The following is a 20,676-nucleotide window of genomic DNA, read 5'->3' on the forward strand; positions in this document are numbered from 1 at the left end:
AAGTTTTTCTTGAAGACTTTGTGAAAATGATGAACATTTAGATCCACTGGATATTAAGTCTGTAAAAAAGAATCTTCCCAAAACCCAGGAAAAAGAAATAGATCCGATATAAAAGAAAAAGATGCCAGTGGACTTTGTCTATGCGGTTTTCAGGGAGAATGGTTATGCTATGATTCCCAAATTCTATTATCTGCTCAAGCTGCCAGTAATAAGTGAAGTCAATCAGAAGACATTTTCAGCTGAGAAAGGGCTCTAGAAAATAGATGTTCTCTATCGTAACTGAGATTAACCAACAATATGGAAATTGAGGAATGCAAATATTGTTAAACAGCATTGTTTCTAAGAAGAATGTAAAGGATATTCTTGAAACAAGAAGTCCCATTATACAAGAACCCACAATTTAACTATTACAGACTGGGACAAAAATGTCAAAGTAGAATAATAAAAACTGGGAGGGAGTGGTGGTGTGTGTGGGGAGTGGGAGGAAGGAAAGCGTGGTCATTCTTCATGTTTACATAGCGATGAGTCAATAGATATTGTTTCATTCTTGATGCTAATAATTTGAGATACATAGATTTAGATCATAGGTTTTAAACATGTGTCAATATTATTTAAAAATTTCATGGTAACTATCAGAGGAACTTAAAACAAGTACCATATCTTCCAAATTCTTGGAGTAGAATGGAGAAAGGGGAAGAAATCAAAGAAAAATTCAGATCACATAGCAAAATTAGCCCTTGTCCCTTTAGAAAAAGAGGGAACAAAGGAAACAAAAAAACTTAGAAAATCAAATGCAAACTAACAGAACAGAATAAGAAAATAATCAGTTTTTGTAAATATACATACTTATGAAAGTCTGGAAGGATATGTACCAAAATGTTCACAGCCATTTCTGCATGGGGGGTTTAGACTAAGTGTAATCTTTTTCTTTTTTGCACAACTACTTTTATGGCAGTGATCACATATTACATATGTGATTGAAAATAAAACATAAACCTAAAATTCCTCTTTATTCATCTGAATGAACACTGATCACGAAGTCACTCATTAAAACTAGAAATGACCAGCATAGCTGCAATGGCTGAGATTGGCATTTGCCGTGATTATGCAACTTGTTTCCCTAATTTGACTCATTTCCCCAAACAGGATGCACAGGTGGCGTTCATTTATTTAGTCACAACACTAATTACTCATTACAATTGAGCTCTTCCCTGGTTTTCTCAACATAACCATTGCAATGGTAGGAAAGTGCCCTTGGGTGATTGCTTGTGTATGTGTGTGCAGAAGGGGTGGGACCTTGGCTTACAGCCAAATGAGTCTGGGTCCTCTGCTGCAGGGTCAGCTCCTGTAAGGTTTGGAGGGTATACTGCTGACATTTCAGTCCCTCAGCACCACCCACTTCTATCTACACTTCAGTCTCAGCCTTCATGATGGCCCCCACCACAAACCTCAAACTCCAGCCACAAGAGAAAGTCATTTCTTGAATCCTGCTGCCATGCCTGGAATACTCTGCCCTGATCAGTTTCAGTTCTGGAGTCCCCTGCTCCCTGACCTCTCACCTTCCCACTTCCATGGGGAGTTAAGGACCCCTTCTAGTGTCCATGGCACCCTCTGCCTATCTTGTTATTTATCTCATGTTGTGTTGTGACTGCTTAGTCATCTGTCTTGCCAAGGAAATGCCTGTCTCGCCAGGAAAACCTGGAATTCTTGCTGGCAGGGAATGTATGGTATTTGCCTTCCAGCATTAGCACAGTGTCTGAAAAGTAGAAGACACTCAACAGCTAGTTATGCGTGGAGGGCTTCTCTGAGCTGATTCACTTCAGCTCTAAGCCCCTCCTTCCAAGCTGTGCAAAGATGGGATTTTTATACAACAAAATAAGTTGGTAAGAACTCAATGGCAAGTTTGCTGTGCTCTGTGGCTCTAACCTCATCAAAGATCCCAGCCACCTTGTGCTTTCTTCTCATCTGCCACCTACATGAAGTCCCACCACTCTCTGGCAAGAAGCTAAGACCAAGCTTGTTCAGCTTTCTGAACATGATCCCAAGTCTGTTGCTACTGAAAGAGAAAGGATGTTCACAAATACCTCACGTTGATGTCGAAGATTCCCCAGCTGAAGAATTACCACACCCACCCCTATCTTTTAGAATATGAACAAGCCATGATTCTTTTGTTTAACCAATTTACAAGTGAAGGACAAAAGGAGTGCCTTATTTTCAGGACATATCAGGAGAGCATTAAATACCGTAAGACTTGACTTAGAGTAAATAAAGCATGAGAGTCACTAGTTGCTCACGAGACCCTCTAAAGAACTGGGCTTTATGTACTTCATTCTCCTCCTGTCTCCTCTCTGATCACTGGCCTTCTCAACCTCTACCATATAACCTCCACTCCAACCACCCTGGACTCAGGGTCCAAATAGCCCAGCACCATGCCTTTGTGTGTGTGTCCCATCCCTTCATGCCCACCCCACAAACAATCATCATCTTTCAAGATTGTTTCACAAATGCCACCTCTTCTGCAAAGCACTCTCTAATTACTTTACCCATAATTAGAAATATAAACACAGTATGGGGCAGCTATTAGTAGTATGTCACTGCATTAGAATTTATGTGTTTATATATCTCCATTTATGTATTTATTCAACAGCTAGATATTGAGCATGAGGCATGAGTCGAGCCCTTTGAGGACCTGGCCTGTGTCTGTCATCCCTACGACCCTATCCACCAGCACTGCACCTGGCATAGGCTATGCACACAATATCTCTTTGGTGCATGAAAAAATGATGGAAGGATAAAGCCCAGCTCTTTGATATTCAAGAATGACTGTGCTCATTTTATAGTAGACAGATGCCACACTTTTATTTAAGATATGTAGGGAAGATACCACAATTTCTTTCTTTTTTTTTTTATTTAGGGAAGATACCACAATTTCTTTTTTTTTAAATAGATTATTCTTAAGTTCTTCTCAAATCTAATTTGAGTCATATCTTTCATAATTCAAGCCTCCTCTCAATTCTCTCTTGCTTTGAAATGACAAAATGTAGCCTTTCATATGTTTGAAAATTATTCTAAAATTTTTTCAGCTAATCCCAACTTCCAAAAAATGTGGTGTTGAGAATCTCAATTAACTTTATTCTTCTCATGGGGGCGAGTTTTTGAGTCTTGCTCTCTTTTTACAATATTTCCTCCTGTGGACTATTGAAGGCCTTTGCGTCACGTCACAGTCGTAGGGTCACAGCTTCCCAGCCCTGATGACGGCACAGCAGTGGTTAGAAGAGAAACTTCCCAGATCTAACAGGAGCGCACAGCCACTGCCTCAAAGGCCCTTTACCAACCACATAACATTCCTATGTGGCTCACCTAGGACCCCTATTGTCTTGTCTATTTGTGTCCAGGCTTTCCCTCCTCTTCCATTTGTGCATGTGACTTTAGGGCGCTTCACTATGGCCATGTTTTCCCACTTTCCTAACATACAAGGGGTTTGAGGTTGGTTTTCCAAGGAATTGTCTTCCTGTACTATTTGGGGGGCTGGCCACAAACCACTATTGTCCTAAGTCCCAAGAATAATGTCAAAGAGCATGTGGAAAAAGGTTTTCAGGAACTACTAACTATCTCTCAACTTAGTGTATTATGGGTTGAAATACATCCCCCCAAACTTCATATATTGAAGTTCTAATTCCTAGCAAGTCAGAATGTGACCTCATTTGGTGTTATACATGTAATTACATCTATAAGATGTAAGATGAAGTCAAATTGGAGTAGCCTGGGCCCCAAATCCAATGTGACTAGTATCCTTATAAAAAGGGAAAAAGTGGGCACAAACACACTCGGGGGTGAATGCCTTGTGAAGACTGCAGTTATGGTGCCATACAAGAAACTACCAGAAGCTGGAGAGAGGCCTGGAACAGACCATTCCCTAGTGCCTTCACATGGAACATGGCCCCGTCGACACCTTGATCTCGGGCTTCTGCTATCCGCCACTGTGAGATGATACATTTCTGTTGTTCTAAGCTACCCTGTTTGCGGTATCCTGTTCAGGCAGTCCTAGTAAGGTAACACAGTGTGATATACTGAATGCTTTCTCACTTTATCTTGCTATTCTGAAGGTGGCAAGCCAGCTTCCCTTTGAAGTTTGTGCCGAGTCTTCCAGTTACATCATGCTATCTATCACCTTACGGAATGATTAGACATTTGATACTGCCCCTCCGCAGTGACCTGGAGAACACTAAGAATGCAATAGGAGGGTATCAGGTTAGGTAAAGAGGAGAAGACAAATAACATGTCTTCTTTGTGCCAAGTGCTTCCCACGTCTCTCTTCACTCCTGAAAACCACCTAGTGATGTAAGTTGGCTGCTGTTTATTCGCATATTACAAATTAGTTAAGATGTGGCAGGATCAGTAATCTGCTGACAATCACGTAGCCAGAGTGATAGCAAAGACATTTGAATCCAGCTTTGTGTGACTCCAAGATTATCCTTTTGGGGAAAGTATTTAAACATCAGAATAGGTTACCAAAGAAAGCCGGCTACTATCATTTTCTTCAGAGCTTAAAAACAGGCACATTGTTATCTTTTACGGATAGGTTATGCATTGTTTTACCCGAAGTCAGGAGCATGGGCCATACAATCTTTCAAAGTTCCTTTTGGGCCTATGATTTTTATGATTATAGAATAGGCTTTGTGAATTGAGGAAGAAAGAGCCTTACGCTTCAGGAATTTTATCCATGTAGTCCTCATTTTATATTAAAGGACAAGATTATGCAACCAAGAGGGTCCCTAGTAATTGCTGGATTGGGACCAGCAATCCATGTCACATGCCAGTTCTGCTTTTATACTCCAGTGTCTCTTCCTTGCTCTGGGTCCCAAGGTATTGAGTGAATTCAGACCGCTTGGAAGCAGGGAGCCCAAGCATGCTGTCTTGACATGCTTTCTTTAACCTTATGTCACTTTCTGCAGGTTAGGCAATAAAACTTTTATTCACTTCATAACATAATGCCTACCTAAAGACAGGAGTCTAAGGCCGTGAGAGTCTAGACTGAAATACCCTGAGATCACCAGGGGTAGCGGACCACACAGGAACCACTGCTAACAGCTAAGAGCAATGCGCAAGTAATCTAGATCAAAGACAGGTGGCAAAACTTAAAAGGATAGAAACAAAAATTAGCAAGTAAGTTATGTTTTCATGAAGATATAAGTTCCTCCCCCTGGGAAAGCGGATGTCTTCAGCCAGAATTGGATGAAGCGCACAGTCAGTGCCATATTACATGCAAGCTAATCACCGCTTACTATTGACAGTTTCTGCAGCTGAGGGTTAGTTTTAATAATACCTTTTATTTTTATAATTTTACCTAATTACCAAGACAGTGAGTTTATGTTTACTTTGGATTCCAATGTTGAAATGATGAAAAGGCTAATTTCTAAAGAAGAAAATGACCCTTATAAAGATGACATTTTCTCTTCCGAATGTTAAGATGCTGACAAAGTTTTAAATTGTGAGGAAAAGAGAAGTTTGGTTGCTGTTGTTGCTTTTAACTTTTCTTAGAGGATTTCTACTTCAAGGAGCTCTGAGTCTGTTGAAGGAACAAAGCAAATTAACCACTGGTTGAGTATTTCCTTACTTGGTAAACAGAAAGTCATTTCCACCTGTGGAGCTTGGCCTCCCTGGGCTGGAACACAGCTCTGCTGCTTGGAAATTGACAAAACAGCCCAGCATTGCTCCCTAACAACTTCCTGACATCCCTATGGTCTTGCTATTTAACATAAGCAAAAAGAAATCTTTCGAAACCCGAAAGCATTTTAATCAACAATCTGTACAACGTTGATCATATCAATATATTGACCCTGACACTCAGTATCACTGGGAGAATAAAGAACAAGAAGACACTTATCTTTAAGATTAAACAAAAGTCTTTGCTTCCCCTCTGTCCGGCTTCACAAAGTCCTCAATTATTTAAGAAAAAAAAAAACCGACAGAGGGAGAAAATGCACAAGCTGACACTTTGCCAAACATACCTGGGGAGGTAAAAAGATAATTCGTTAAAAGCCCGTATGGGACAGGCTGATTTAAAATCAGGGCTTTCCTCACGTCTCTTTTAAAAAACAAAACAAAACTCTGGTGTTTGCCCTGAACCTCTCAGCCCTAGCCGCTGCTTTGAGGAGTGATGTTGATTGAGCGGCCTCACTGCTGTTTCTGCAGTCTGTTCAAGCACAGCCTGATGGAATGATGCGTCAGTGATTCTGTTCTTGCTCTTCTGATGGGTCCCTGAGGGTGCTTCTGAGTAAGCGTGCCTTGCCTCCCACAGCTCTGATGGGATGTGTGCCCCTTCCTCCTTCTCATGCACTAAACCTCCGCAGGGGGAGGTTGCCTCTTCTGGGTAGGTGGGTTGCAGACCCCCGCCCCATTCTGGGCTCCTCCAAGGCATGTTTTCATGTAGCTTGTTATTTCTTCTGGGTATGGGTGTGAACAATGACTAGACACAGATGAAACGGTGTTTCTGAATAAAAGAATGTGCTACCCAGGAGGCGTAACTGGCATTTAATTTGCTGCCTGTGTTCCATAGACTGTGAGCTCCTCGAGGGCAAAGATTGAGCCTCATTTGTCTTTGTAGTCTCGGTGACTAACACACATTCATTTGTTCATTCATTTATTCAACAAATATTTACTGAGAGCTGGAGGTACAAGATGAGAAAGGCACAGGCTTTCACAAAGAATTAGACATTTCCTTTGCCCCACAGGCTGGACTGCCATGGAATAAATACACTTTATAACACCAGATACATGAATACACACTCAAAATACTGTAAATAATACAAAAGCTGAGCTATCTTACTCATAGACTCATCGAATGTCAAAGATGAATGGGACCTGCTTTTATAGATAAGGCTGCCGACTCTCAGAAAGAGCTGACCACTCCTGATCTTGTGCTCTCTTCACCTTGAACAAGGTGGCCCATGGAAGATAAAGTACTTCAAGTGGAAATTTCCATTGCTTTGTTTCCTTTCTCCCCTCACAACCTAATTTTGTCATATATATAAAAAATTCTATTTTTAATATATTAATTCCCAAAGGTTTACATAATTCAAGAATCTATAGACCACGGTTTAAATAAAGATTGTGAACCCAAATTTTCACAGGAGCCAGGATGTAAATAATTTGAGTAACAAAGCCAGGGGAAAGAAGGGGGTCAGAATAGAGCAAACGGGAAGCACATGCTCTTGCTTCAGGCATCGACTCCAAATTTTCAGCTTAAAGCAATCATTTTATTTTGCTTATGCTTTTGTGGTTTAGGAATTCATGAAGAGCTCAGCTGGATGGTTCATCTCTGATCTATGTGATGTCCCCTCATGGGGATGGAGGATCCACTTCCAAGATGGCTTCCTCAGTCATGTGTCTGGTACCTGGGTGCTCCTTGACCTTCGGTCTTTCTCCACCTGGTATCTCTTCTTCTAGGACCGTTTCATGTGATGGGCTTTTCACAGCATGGTGGTCTCAGAGTAGCTGCACTTCTTACATGGTGGTTTATTTCCCTGAGCAAGTGTCCTAAGAGTCAGGAAGTAGATGCTGCCAGTTTAAGGCCTGGGTCCCGAAACTGGCATAGCATCACCTCTGCCATATTTTACGGGCCAGAGAAGTCACTAAGACTTCAAGGGGAGGATACCTGACCCCACCTCTCAATAAGATGAGTGCTAAAGAATTTACAAACATCTTTAATGTGCCACAAGTCTGTTTCAGAGAGCAGACACTAGGTACCAGGTTGTTGCATTGTGGGCTGTGGGCCAGTCTGAAACAGTTTGAGTTTTTAAAATAGAAGATGCAAGTTTATATTTAAAAATGCGATCTCTTCTGATCCTTAAATCTTAGCAACCAATTCAAATTTTCTGAAAAACTGTGTGTGCCAGAGACGCATATTTGCAGATACTACCTATGCCCACTCGTATATATCCTTTGCTTTCAGCACTAAACCAAATTCTCATAAAGGAATTTTAAGAAAATACTGACACGCATTTGGAAATATTTTGCCTATGGCTGAAAATGAAGATCTTAAGAGCGTTTCACCATCTTTGACAATAGATTTTTATTGAAAACACACCAGTAGGTAAATGAGAGATCTTTTTATATAACTCTATCATGATCCACAAGAGAAAACTGAATGTCTCCTATTCTGAGAACTCCCTTTCCCCATTTCTATCCTGGGCAAATCACAGTCTGATGAAGAGTAGAATGATCTTCACTTCTCGCTGAGTTTCACTGAGAACTAGAAATACAAGATGATGCGGGAGGTACTGACTTAAAGCCCCAGAGGAAAGAAAAAGAGAAGCCCAGAAACTAAGAATCACTGACATAAACAGCCCCAACTCCCCATTAGTAGTTCTTAAACATTAGTGACCAAATCACCTTCTGAATCAGAAGAACTAGGGAATGTTCCAAGACAGCATTTTGAATCAAAACTCTAGATGATTCTGAGGTAGGTGGCCCCAGAACCACACTGCTGGTACTCAATTACAGGAACAAGCTTTTGAAAGAGAGCAAGACTGGGCACAGCTATAGCACGAATCATGCCTGCCTCTTTAATGAGTTGGTGGTAGCTGTGGTGGTCATGCAGGAGAAGAATGTATCCAGTGGGCTCCATTTCCCTGACTCCGTGTAGAAAACGTGCTAGGAGATATGGTTTCTAGCCCTGATTTGCGTTAGCTAGCTACTTGAGCTGAGGGAAGTAATTACCCCTTTCATGGTCTGTTTCCTCTTCTGTAAGATGAGAAGGGTGGGCCTGGGTTTCAACCATGGCAAGCACAACCGTCCACATTGTGTGCTCGAGGTGGACCCTGCTCAGTCACAGATCCATGCTTTCTGCTACGGCCTGGCCTTACAGTCCTCGACTCAGCTACTTCCAACAGAACAGAGTTAACGTTTGGGTTGAAACCAATTTTCCAGCCCTGGTGGGGGATCTCTACGGCCTCTTCCTGCTTGTGTGGCTATATTATGGTTTTGGAGTGAAAATCAGGTGGAAAGAAATCATGGAAGGTAGCTTTGGGGGGCAGAAAATAGTTTTGGGGGCAGGATGTCTACAGAAATGGCAACAGGAAATCTGAGAACAGTGGGGATCTCAAACAGTCAGCCAGCCAGTCTCAGGGCCAGTCTGGTTATCATGGCGATGGAGGTCTTGGTGAATCCCAGCAGCTATACCCCAGGACAATCAGCAGGAGGGGCAGGGCTGGGATTCGGGTCAGCAAAATCATCGGTCGGCACATACAGGAATCCAGGAGCGAGTGCCTCCTTGTTTTGCACCAGGCACCTCACTTACCTCACCCTAGTCCTGGCCCTGAGGAGGGGTATCAGTGCGATGGAGTTGCAAGCTTGCTGCAAAGTTGTCATCTCTACAATAGACCCCTTGGGTGGAGTGGGAGCAGGCTGTGTAGAAGAGGAAATGCAGACAGATCGGGCCAGACAAGGCCAGGACTTCCATGGACTTGATTTCCTGAAGAGCATTTAATGTAAAGGGCAAAGTCTTCAGATCTGTGTTGGGTTAGCTGTGCAACTTGGTCAAGCTACTTAATCTCTTTAAGCCTCAGTTTTTCAATCTGTAAAAGAGAAATAAGAACACCTTCTTGGCAGGGATGTTGTGAAGAGAATGTATATATGGCACCTGGCCCATAGTATTTGGTCATTACATGGAAATTCTTTCCTTCTTTCTAGACTCCATTCTGCCTTGAGCGACTGTCAGGAAATGAAGCAAGCTGGGGATAGCAACCTTCATACCAAAAATGGATGTGGAAATCCACGTCCTTGTGCAGAGGAAGATTGGCAGGTCTTTACATGCATTGTTGACTTTCTGACTCACAATTGCTTTCTCTTTTAACTCCTCCCATCCTGCTCAGGTTGGACCTAATGTGGGAAGGTCTTGTGCTCTCCTCACCTTGAGCAAGGTGGCCCATGGAAGATAAAGTCCTTCAAGTGGAAATTTCCATTGCTCTCTGTTTCCCTTCCGCCTTCACAGCCTAATTTTGTCATATTAAAAAAAATTCTGACAATATAATGCCTGACAATATAATGCCAGGATCTTGCCCACGAGGAAAAATCTCCCAGTACTTCCCTGAGGCCCAAGTTCTAGGAAAAAATATTACAAACTCTGTGTCATAGGCCTGCTTAGTAAGAATTATCGCTTCCATTTACTTAAGTGATTCATACAGGCTTGGCCCAGTGCTAGGCACTTATAAATATTATCGAAGTCTCCCCTACAACCTTGTAAGAAGTAGACAGGACTATTCCCAGTTTCCAGATGAGCAAATAGAGGCTAATGTGGCTCAGAAACTGTAGAAATGGAATGGGAACCAGATCTTTTCCTAAGTTCTTAACCACTGTTTACTACTGAACATTCATCACTCTGAAAAATGTAAAAAACCTAAGAGAAGTTCATTGCTCTCAGGGAGTTTAGACATTCAGAAAAGAATCAGCACCAGCATGTGAAAAAGAAGAGTGTAACATGGTGTGTAGCAGTTCAACTAGACAATGAGCTCCTTGGGGGCAGGGACTTAGTTTCATTCTTTTTTATAGCCTTATTTTCTAGTGCCCTGAGTGGCTCCTAGTAGAAGCTCAATCAGTGTGTGTTGGATGTAGGCGTGAATAAAATAAGTTCTAAGGTGTATGCTACAGAGAAAGAGATTGGTAAAAATTCAAGGTCCAGGGAGGTCCCTAGGAGTACAATGGAGACGGTCAGCTTCATGGAGGAGAGAGTGAGACGTGAGCTGGGATGCAGAGAGGGTGAAAAGAGCAAAGAGGATAGAAGAGTCACACAAATGGAGGCTCGATGCAGCATAAGCATGCGGTACTGAGACAGTGAGGAGGACAAAGCGTTTAGAGAAATTGTGCACCAGTCAGCTTGGCAAGGAGCCAGCCAAACCAACTAGAAACTGGTGGGTTTTTGGTGTAAGACTGTCCATTATGTGGAAACAGGTCAAAGAACAAGGTCAAAGGAAACAGCATAGGCTGGTCTAGACATATAATGTAGGGAAGCAAACTGGAGCAGACTGGATTTCAGGAAGCACAGTTCCCCACCCATCGTAGAGGATATGCAAATATAACTTTTGGCAGCTGTGAAAAACACAGGAGGAAGACAAGTCAGCCACGAAGAATGCAGGAGGAGGAGGACCAGAAGAGGTGCTTGGAGGAACACACGCTGGGGCTGATCACCCTCTCCATTTGGTTATTCATGTACCATAGCAGCCTACCTGCTCCCAGGAGACCCCTGGTGCATCTGTTTATTCCGTAAAACAAACTCAGGGAAATCATACTTACTAACAGAAAAGTCACAGCCTCAGTCACGAGGCTCAAAAAGCCATAAAGTCCCTTTAGTAGGGCTAACTAGATATATTAAAAATTTCATGCATACATATGCAGTTTAATTTATTTTCATAAAAATGCTAATATAATTTTATGTACATTTATGTAAATAATTTTATCCTGGGCTAAAGAGCTAAGTCTAAAAATGGAAGAATATAAAAGATGGCTCTACGGTGAGGCTATCAGTTCCATCCTCACCCTTCTCACCCAATTGTTCCAAAAGAATAATGAAATTGTACCAGTCAGTTCCACTCTGTCATGGTATATTAATCTATGTGTCGCAGACAGGAAGAAAATCATTACTTGATAATGACCTCCACATGGGCCCCAGGAACACTAACATTTCTCACCAAGAAGCCCAGAGTGGTGATGTGGGGTGATCTCTGCCTCTGACTTTTGGAATTGAACAGCTCAACAGTCTTCTGCAGAACCCACACTGTCTACTGCAGAGCCCCAGTGACCATGAGATGTTAAAAGGCATTGTGAGGAAAAGGATTTTCTGATTGTGATGGAAGTCCCTAAGACCTTCCCCAGGTTTGGTGATTTACTAGGAGAACCAACAGGTCACAGCACATAGTTGCACTCCCGGATAAGATTATTATTACAGCAAAAGGATACAGAGCAAGCTCAGTGAAGGGAAAGGCACATGGGGTGAAATCCAGAAGAAACCAGGCACAAGCTTCTAAGCCTCCTCTCCCAATGGAGTACACAGGATGCGTTTAACTTCTCCAGCAAAGAGTGGTGACAACATGTGTGAAATGCTGTCTACCAGGGAAGCTCATTAGAGATTCACTGCCCAGAGTTTTTATCAGGGGCTGGTCACATAGGCATCTGCTGCGTAGCAGGTACCAAAATTCCAGACTCCCAGAAGGAAAGCAGGTGTTCAGCATAAATGACATTATTTGTATGAACAATTTAGGTACATGAGCCATTCTGAACAGGGAGTGGTGGGAACTCTCCTAAAACCCAAGTTTCCAGACACCAGCAAGGGCCAACCTTGCAGGCAGGACCTTCTAAGAAAATCAGTCTCAGGTTTGCTATGTTAACCGTTTTCTATACAATGTTCTACTAAGTCTAGAAAACCCTGTATACCATGGCTACCTTTTGGAGAGTAATAATGCACATTAGCATATTAAGGGCTTTGAGAAGTACTACAGTATACAAGTTTTTTTTAACCAACATTTCCCAAACCTATTTGATCATTATTCTTTTTCTAAAAATAAAATATAATACTTATTACATCCTTTTGGCTACTAGCATTCCACAGAATACAGTTTGGGAAATCCCAGACTAAGTGTATGAACCTGCATCACTTCTCTGGCCTCAGCTTTTACCATTTATTAAATACACTAACGACAAGAGTTAGCACATATATTGCTCTTACTGTGTGTTAAGTGTGTTTTATACAATAACTCAACAAAATAAGAGGACGGACTAGGTACCCTTTAAGAACTGTAACACAGCACAGTGGGGGTTATGAGTACAGACAGTGAACTAGACCACCTGAGCTAGTTTCCTGGCTTTGCCAGTTATCAGCTATGTGACAACTTTCTTAATTGGTATGCCTCAGTTTCCTCATCTGTAAAATGTGTACAGTGCTTAATACACTAAGTGCTACAAATGTGCTTGTTAATTTTTTTTTTAAGTAAACAAAGTTCTTTCTAGGTTGAGCAGTTTTGATCCCTTACTCTAAGCCAGAAATCATAGCAAGGCACAGACCACAGACTCTTGAGAGTGGCATCAGAGATGATGGGATGGTCAGATGATGGTGGCCTGAGGGTACCAGAATGGCTTCAGGTGGAGTTTGCTCCAGGTCACAGGATACCTCGACACCCAAGGCCTGTCAGAGCCAGGACCCACTCCAGGGAGTAAACACAGACTGTCACACGCCAGGAGGCACTATTAATTTCCTGGGAGTCTAGGACTGAGGCCAACAACAGAAGTGATCTGCTTTTGACTGTAAATAGAGCAAGACTCTAAACTGCCTTCAATTAAACCTGGCAATTTTATCCATATGCTCAGAGAAAGGCACCTCGCAAGAAAATCCCCTCTGAATCAAGACTCATACAGATCTACGTGGCAGAAAAAAGAACAGGGAAAGATGCCAAATTGAAAAATGACAAACTGCCACCAGGAGAAAGCCAATTTTTAATATGCCTTAACACTTTTTCTTTATCCCTTCTCAAGCCATCTCCAGTTGAGGAATGTTCTCTATAACTGAATAATCCTTCATCGAGATATATGAAGAGTCAGCAGTGTCATCCTGGGAAATGAAGGACAGTGATATATTTTGTAGCACGTAGATACAGGTAGGTGTAAAAAGTGTGTGGGAGAAGACCCCTCAGTGCACTAGGGTGTGCTGAAACAGTCGCTTGAATGAAGAATTTTTAAAGGGCTTGGTGAAGAAATTACTTTGATATCTTCTTGAGACAATTCTAGGTTTGTCACATCCATAATGGCTCTCACAGATAATTCCTTGTGGCCATTTTCCTAGGATCATTTCTTTTTTGAAGTCAGGATCTAGAACATTCCATATACTTTCATAGTATGCTATCTATTCTGAACTAACAATGAGCTGGGTGCTTGGCAGGCAGTATATGCTCAATAAATTTGTTGAATAAATGAAGGCCTTTGTTCACAGATCCTTCCACTTTAAATGTCCAACATTTGCCTCCTTACCTAGCAACATCTCATGCATCAAAGCCTGTCTCCTGTCTGACAGTACCAATTCTCACAGGATATCGCACTTTGTGGATAATAATAACAACTAATATTGTGGGAGCCCTGACTTTGTTCCTTGCACTGCTCCAAGACCTTTACATGAATCAACTCTTTTATTCCATACGATCATCTGTGAGGTAGATCCTTTTACTCCATTCACTTTTACCAGGGCAGGACAAAGAAGCTCAGAGAAGAAAACAACTTGCCCAAGGTTCCATAGCTAGGAAGTAGCAGATGCCTCTTGCTAGATGTCTCAACCCTACTATCATAGTATTTATCACATCATGTTGTGGTTTATCATGGTCTAACCATTCACTGGTCCATGTCAGTGTGAGCCTGGGAACTCTCTGTGATGGGGCAGGGGTGTTACTCATGTAATTCCTCAATCAATCAATAGAACAGACTGAATAAACCATGACAGCACAACTCAAACACTGAAAACACAAAACCAAGGGTTTTGTAGTCAGGCAGATCTGGGTTGAGTTTCAGCTTCTTTAAACCCTAACCTCATGACATTGACCATGTTATTTTAATCTCTCAGAGCATCAATTCCCTCTCTATAAAGTGGGAATTACAGAACCGACTTCATGGTGTTTTTTGTGAAAACTAAATGAGTTAAAGAACATGAAGCGCCTAGCACAGAGCTTAATCAATACTAACACACTCATTTGAAGGTTTGACGGCCCTAATGCCTAAGATTTGCCTGAGGTTTAGGGGGTGTCCGCCAAATGTCTACTAGATGAATGAATACATATATGTCTCAATTTGGGGATCCAATGCAATAAAACCCACGCAGAAAGGCTAGTTGTATTTTGGTGGCCTCAAAATGGATCCTCTTATATCCAGGATGCAAGCTTCATAAAATAAGCATAGGGTGGTGTCTAGACCACAGCATAGCAGATTCTTAAATGTGGTACCAAACAGCCACCTTCACTATGGGAAGCCTGCCTGCCTCTTACAGGCTAGTTCTTTACTGTTCTACTGTTTTTCTCGGTGTCATTTCAAGTTCTGATATTTTATTTCACTTCCTTTCATCACATCTCATCATCTCCTTGACATATCTCTGTGACAATCTCTCAAGTCAAGAACACAAAACTGCTTGCTTTCTTGCCTTGGAGAAAAGAAGTCTTCAAAACTCACTTTTTCCATGACTCCATCTTTATGCTTCTTCCTCTAAATATTAATGCAAAAAAACAGATGTAAATTTGGTAAATTGATATCTATGTCATTTACTAGGTACAACAAAGGCATCAGCTACATAAGAACTAGGGTTCACACCTTTTAGGGTTTCTGACCACCTCACAATGGCCACAGTGGATGTCTCTGGGCAGTGAGGGAGGTACATGACAACTTGCCACTGGCTCTTATTGACTGGATCAAGGCTGGGCCAGTCAGAATTCCTGTCTAGGGAATATAGAATTAGAATGGGTGAGGGCAGAAATTAGGATTGGGAGCAGCAAGATGAGAAACTGAGAGAGCATTTGAGAGGGTTCTGAGGGTTCTAGTCACAGTCGGTAAACTTGAAAGAGGCAGGGAGTCATCATCTGCCATTCTGTGACTTGAGTCGCAGAGATACTGTGTATATAGAATGAAGTAGATAGAGAGAAAAGGAAAAACAAGAGAAAAATAGAGCAGACTAACGTTTGGATTCTTGCTGGCTTTCCCAGTTCTACTTCTTCCTGAGGTCTTGCTGCCTCTTTGCTCTGCAGCCCTGCCAGACTTCCTTTGTATGTGCATTAGGAATACCCTACAAAGCCCAGTTGTCTTGCTGAAGCCACCTTCAGATTTCTGTTCTTTGCAACCACAAGAATCCTAAGTTACCCAATGACAAAACTATCATTACAATTAGGGTTGTCGACAATAATCCTTATGTGCATTTAACGCTGTGCACATTTACAAACTGCTTATTGTTATTAATATCTGCTACAAGCCAGTACCAGAGTAACGCTGCTGAAGCAGCCATCCAAGAACTAATAATTGGGTAGCAGCTGGAGGTTAAAAAGCAAGCCAGGGAGGGAGTGGATTTACTGAAATGAAAACTAATATGAGAAGTCATCAAATCACTGGCGATGATTCCGTTTACAAGAGTCCATCAAGGTCGGTTGACTGTACATCAGTAAGACAGTAGGGGGAAATGTTTTTCTATTAGGAAAGAATAAAACAACGAGACAGATGGATTGCTGTTTTTAAGATGAAGATCACAAGAGCACAAAAAACTGGCTATGCTTAGATGGTTCAGAAAAAAAAAAGGCTACTGTCTCCATGGTTCCTAAGAAATATGGTTCATTCTTACAGATGCCAATAAAGCATTATGCAACTGTCAGTTTAATAATGAAAGTGCCACCAAAGATTCATATATAACAGAGAGCAAATGTAATAGACAATGGGGAAAGGTGGTTGGTGGGGATCTGAATTAACTAACCATGTTTGAGGAAATAATTGAGGCAGCAAAAAAATCAATAGGAAATCAGGCCATTCTCTGGGACTTAAGGGTTTCTTGGTGGAATATTTTAAAAGAAGAGCACTTTATTGACTCATCCCATTTTTAATGCACTCAGAAATGTAGCTCAGGTGCCTGCTGTCACCCTAGAAATGGGTACACAATGAGACTTATGCTAACTGTGGAATTAGTGAATGACGAATGAAAAGGAAGTTGGTCACACACCTCTCTCTGCTCAATTTGCCCCTGCAGATCTATCCTGCAGATACAGGAAGAACAATAGAAACACTGTTCCAGCTCAGAAAAATACAGCAATTACGTTGCTTTAGAAAATTTGGAAAACCCAAGACAGTGCAAAGAAGAAAATAAAAAGCACCCTTAAATCACCATCCAGAGATACCACTGTTAACATTTTGGTGTGTTTCTTTCGTGTTTTCTTTTTTTCCTGGCAGTGTGAATAATATACACTTATATTTTACTGTATATACACTATTTAAAAATAACAGTTTGATCTTCCTGTATATACTGTTTTTACATTCTTCTTTTCACTTAATATCTAGTGAGGATTTTCTCGTCATTGCATATAATTTCAATGCTGAATATTCAGTTGTATGTTTTTCTCACAATTTAACCCAAATAATAGATATGTATATGGTTTTCATTTTACTATTTGCTATGGACTAAATGTTTGTGTCTTCCCAAAATTCATATGCTGAAGGCTTAATCCTCAGTGTGGTGGATTTACCTTTGGGAGGTCATTAGGTCATGAGGGTGGAGCCCTCAAGAATAGGATTAGTGCCCTTACAAAATGAGATAGAAGATAGCTCGCTTTCTCTCTTTGCACCATGTGAGAATCCAGCAAGGAGGCAACTGTCTGTAAAACAAGAGAGCATTCTCTCCAAGAACCAAATCAACTAGACCCTTGATCTTGGACTTCCCAGCCTCCAGAACTGTGAGAAATAACTTTATGTTGTTTAAGCTCCCCACTCTATGGTACACTCATTCCTTGGTATCCATGGGGGTTGGTTCCAGGGCCCCCGAGAATACCAAAATCCGTGGATGCTCAAGTCCCTTAGTTGAATCCACGGATATGGAACCCGTGGGTATGGAGGGCCCACTGTATTTTTGTTACAGCAGCCTTAACTAAGACACTTTTTTTAAACATTAAAAAAAGGTAGCCGTTCGTTTCCACTTCCTTTCCCTGCCGCTTCCCCACAAGCCATTCTTGCCTTTTCTCTCCAGCTCTGCTGTGGGAAGTTGACCCCCAAGGACTGCATTAGCTGTGATCCCTTGCTGACTAGCTTCTGGTTGTGTTCATCTAGTGAGAGGCACCAGTAGGAGGCGATAGGCAAGAGGTTTAGTTACTCTTCTCTTGTTCCCTTGGATCTTGTTCCCTACTTGGATCTGATGGTTCTGGCACTGGCTACATCTCTCTGCAGTGGTTCCTCCGGTCAGCTTATCCCTCTTTCCAGGGCTCCAGCTCTCTGCCAACTCTGTTAACACAGTCCCTCCCCTTGCTCCCTCCAGCTTCTGCAGCTGCTAGTCCTGGGTGACTCAACAACCCTTGTGGATTCCTTTAACCTCTGTTAAGTAATTGCTTCTTTAGATTCCCATCTGATTTGCACTAAAAATTGCAATGAATAAATTTGTACATTACATGGTATAACTCTGTGGAAATCACTGAGTTATAAAAATGATCAATAAAATCAACACTATGTAAACCCTATTCCAAATAATGGGAGGCATAATGCAGGTAAATACTCATACCAAATTTGTGAAATAGAGGAATGGTCTGGATTCTGGAAACTTCTTCCCCGACATTTTCAGAAAGTCTCACTCACCTAATTTCCCTCAATTCTCTACCCTCTGTAACATTCACAAACCACACACGTTTTCCCTTTCCTAGCAGCCTTTGCTCATGCTATTACCCTAGATGGAGTGGTCCTCTAGTTTCCTCCCTACTTCTAAGCTCGGGCTGAAGTCCCATTTCCTTCCTGAATTCCTGGAGCCCACAAAACCCTCTCTCCTTAGAATTACTGGAGCTGTGCTGTTCAACGTGGTAGACAGTAACCACATGTCTACTTAAATTTAAACTAAAATTCAATTATAAATTCATTCCCTTAGTCACACTAATGGCATTTCAAGTGCTCAATAGCTATGTGTGGCTAGAGGCTACTGTACCAAATAGTGCAGATCTACAATATTTCTGTCATTTCAGAAAGTTCTGGACAGAGCTGTTCTAGAGCACTTAATTATGTATAACTCCAATGAAGATGCAGTCACAAATACTCTTGTATTGTTCTATAGTTTCAGAGTCAAGAAATAACAAGGAAGAGCCTGTCTTCCTTCTGAGTCCAAACAGTGCTGGGCACACAGGAGAAACTTGGTCAACACACGTGCTGACTTGTGTCATGACCATGACTATTTCTCAGTAGAAAGTTAAAACACAAAAAACTATTAATAATTGAAGGAGGGGTAGAGCAAGGGTATAGAATGGGCAATTTGGACGTAGTGATGGTAGAGATTTTTCTAGTCCCACAATAATAAAGGCAAAAACTGTGTCCTATACGACGTCCACCTTATGTACTCATAAAGAACCTATCTAAAACATTAGGAATGATTCTTTAACAAGCTACATATCCTGATCAAATGAAATTGTCAAAAGGACCCAAATGCACAGCTACATATATAAGCTTCCATACTAACCTCTAGACTTGTTCACAGACAACAAAAAACTGTCTTTAGGTATTGGCACACTTTTGACTGTGATTCTGGTTGACAAAGAAACTGGCCTGTGTCCGAAGCAATTTAATGGAAGTGATAAGGCTATATATCCTACACAATGCCCTCTCTCATATCTCACTGGCTTGAGATGATTGCAGAACTTTAACAAAAATTCACTGTTTGACTTATTGTAATAGCCTTATAAAATATATATTTCAGCTTTATACTAATCTCCGGAAAGAATATGTTCTTAGATGTGGATCCACTTTCTAGCTACCATTTATTCAGATATGTGTTAATAATCACGTTGCAAAAATCTCTCTTTTAATCCTCATAGCAACTCTGTGAGCTAGGTATTTTTGTTCTCATTTTACAGCAGAGAAAACTGACTCTCAGAGACGATATGTCCTTTGCCTAAGGTTAAACAGGTGGTGAGGGATGGAGCTGGGAAAACAACTTAGATTCTTTGACTCTGAGGATCCTGCTTTGGGTCACTCTGTGATAGTTTATCCTAATTTATCAACAAAAGCAATGCTGGGAATGGGGAGCTGGTGCAGGATAGGGCACGAGATACACCCTCACAATGTCGTTTTATGATCTCTCTCTTCAGGACGGCGTCTTGTCCCTCTCAAGGCCTTTTCTGGCATTCATTTGAAGAAACCTCCATCAGGAGAGACTTGTGACCGGCACAAACACTGATGGCGGTGCAGTGAAGGAAGCACAACAGGACACTTGGAGCCTCTAGCTCTCTCAGTTGACATAAAACAAGACCTAATGTGAGTAAAGGTCAGGAATGCATAGTGGTCAAGTGACTGCACCATCCCCATGGCATACGTGACACATATATTTTGATGATTCCTAAATTTACATGTTCTGTGCTGATCCCTCAATGGAGCTCCATACTCAGAATCTAACTGCTTTCAGAAATGTTTCAAAGGGGGCTCAAACTTAACATGGTGCAAACAGACCTCCTCATTTCCCAGTCAAGCCTCTGCCTTGCCCTCCTCCTCCAGGCTCGTCCTCAGCACAGGTTCCTCATATAGGTAGCAGCTCAGGCCAGGAAGCTGGACTCACATTTTTTTTTTTCCCAAGTAATTTTACTGGGATTATAATGGTTTATAACATTGTGCGATTTTGGGTGTACATTATTGTTTATCAATTCCTGAATATACTTCATCGTGCTCACCCTCAGTAGTCCAATTTTTATCCATCACCATACATATGTGCCCCTTTACCCCTTTCGCCCACCCTCCCCAACCCCCTTCCTCTCTGGTAACCACTAATCTGTTCTCTTTATCCATGTATTTGTTGTTTTTCACATATGAGTGAAATCATGCAGTATTTGTCTTTCTCTGTCTGGCTTATTTTGCTTAATATCATACCCTCAATGTCCATCCATGTTGTTGCAAATGGAATTATTTTATCCTTTTTATGGCTGAGTAGTATTTCATTGT

The 20,676-nt window shown here is 41.6% G+C and overlaps 1 protein-coding gene across 3 annotated transcripts in view; it reads right to left on the reverse strand.

Annotated features, from left to right (window-relative positions):
- SAMD12 (sterile alpha motif domain containing 12) overlaps window positions 1-20,676 on the reverse strand; it is a 383,753-nt gene that overhangs the window by 123,108 nt on the left and 239,969 nt on the right. Inside the window, exon 5 of one of the 3 annotated variants that reach the window (XR_011421372.1) lies at window positions 9,302-9,578. The exons of the other annotated variants lie outside the window; for them this stretch is intronic. The gene's annotated coding sequence lies outside the window, so the exon portion shown is untranslated. The remainder of the gene's footprint in view (window positions 1-9,301; window positions 9,579-20,676) is intronic. 3 annotated transcript variants of the gene reach the window in all.

Source organism: Equus caballus, chromosome 9, assembly GCF_041296265.1.
Source record: "Equus caballus isolate H_3958 breed thoroughbred chromosome 9, TB-T2T, whole genome shotgun sequence".
NCBI classification, from domain to species: domain Eukaryota; kingdom Metazoa; phylum Chordata; class Mammalia; order Perissodactyla; family Equidae; genus Equus; species Equus caballus.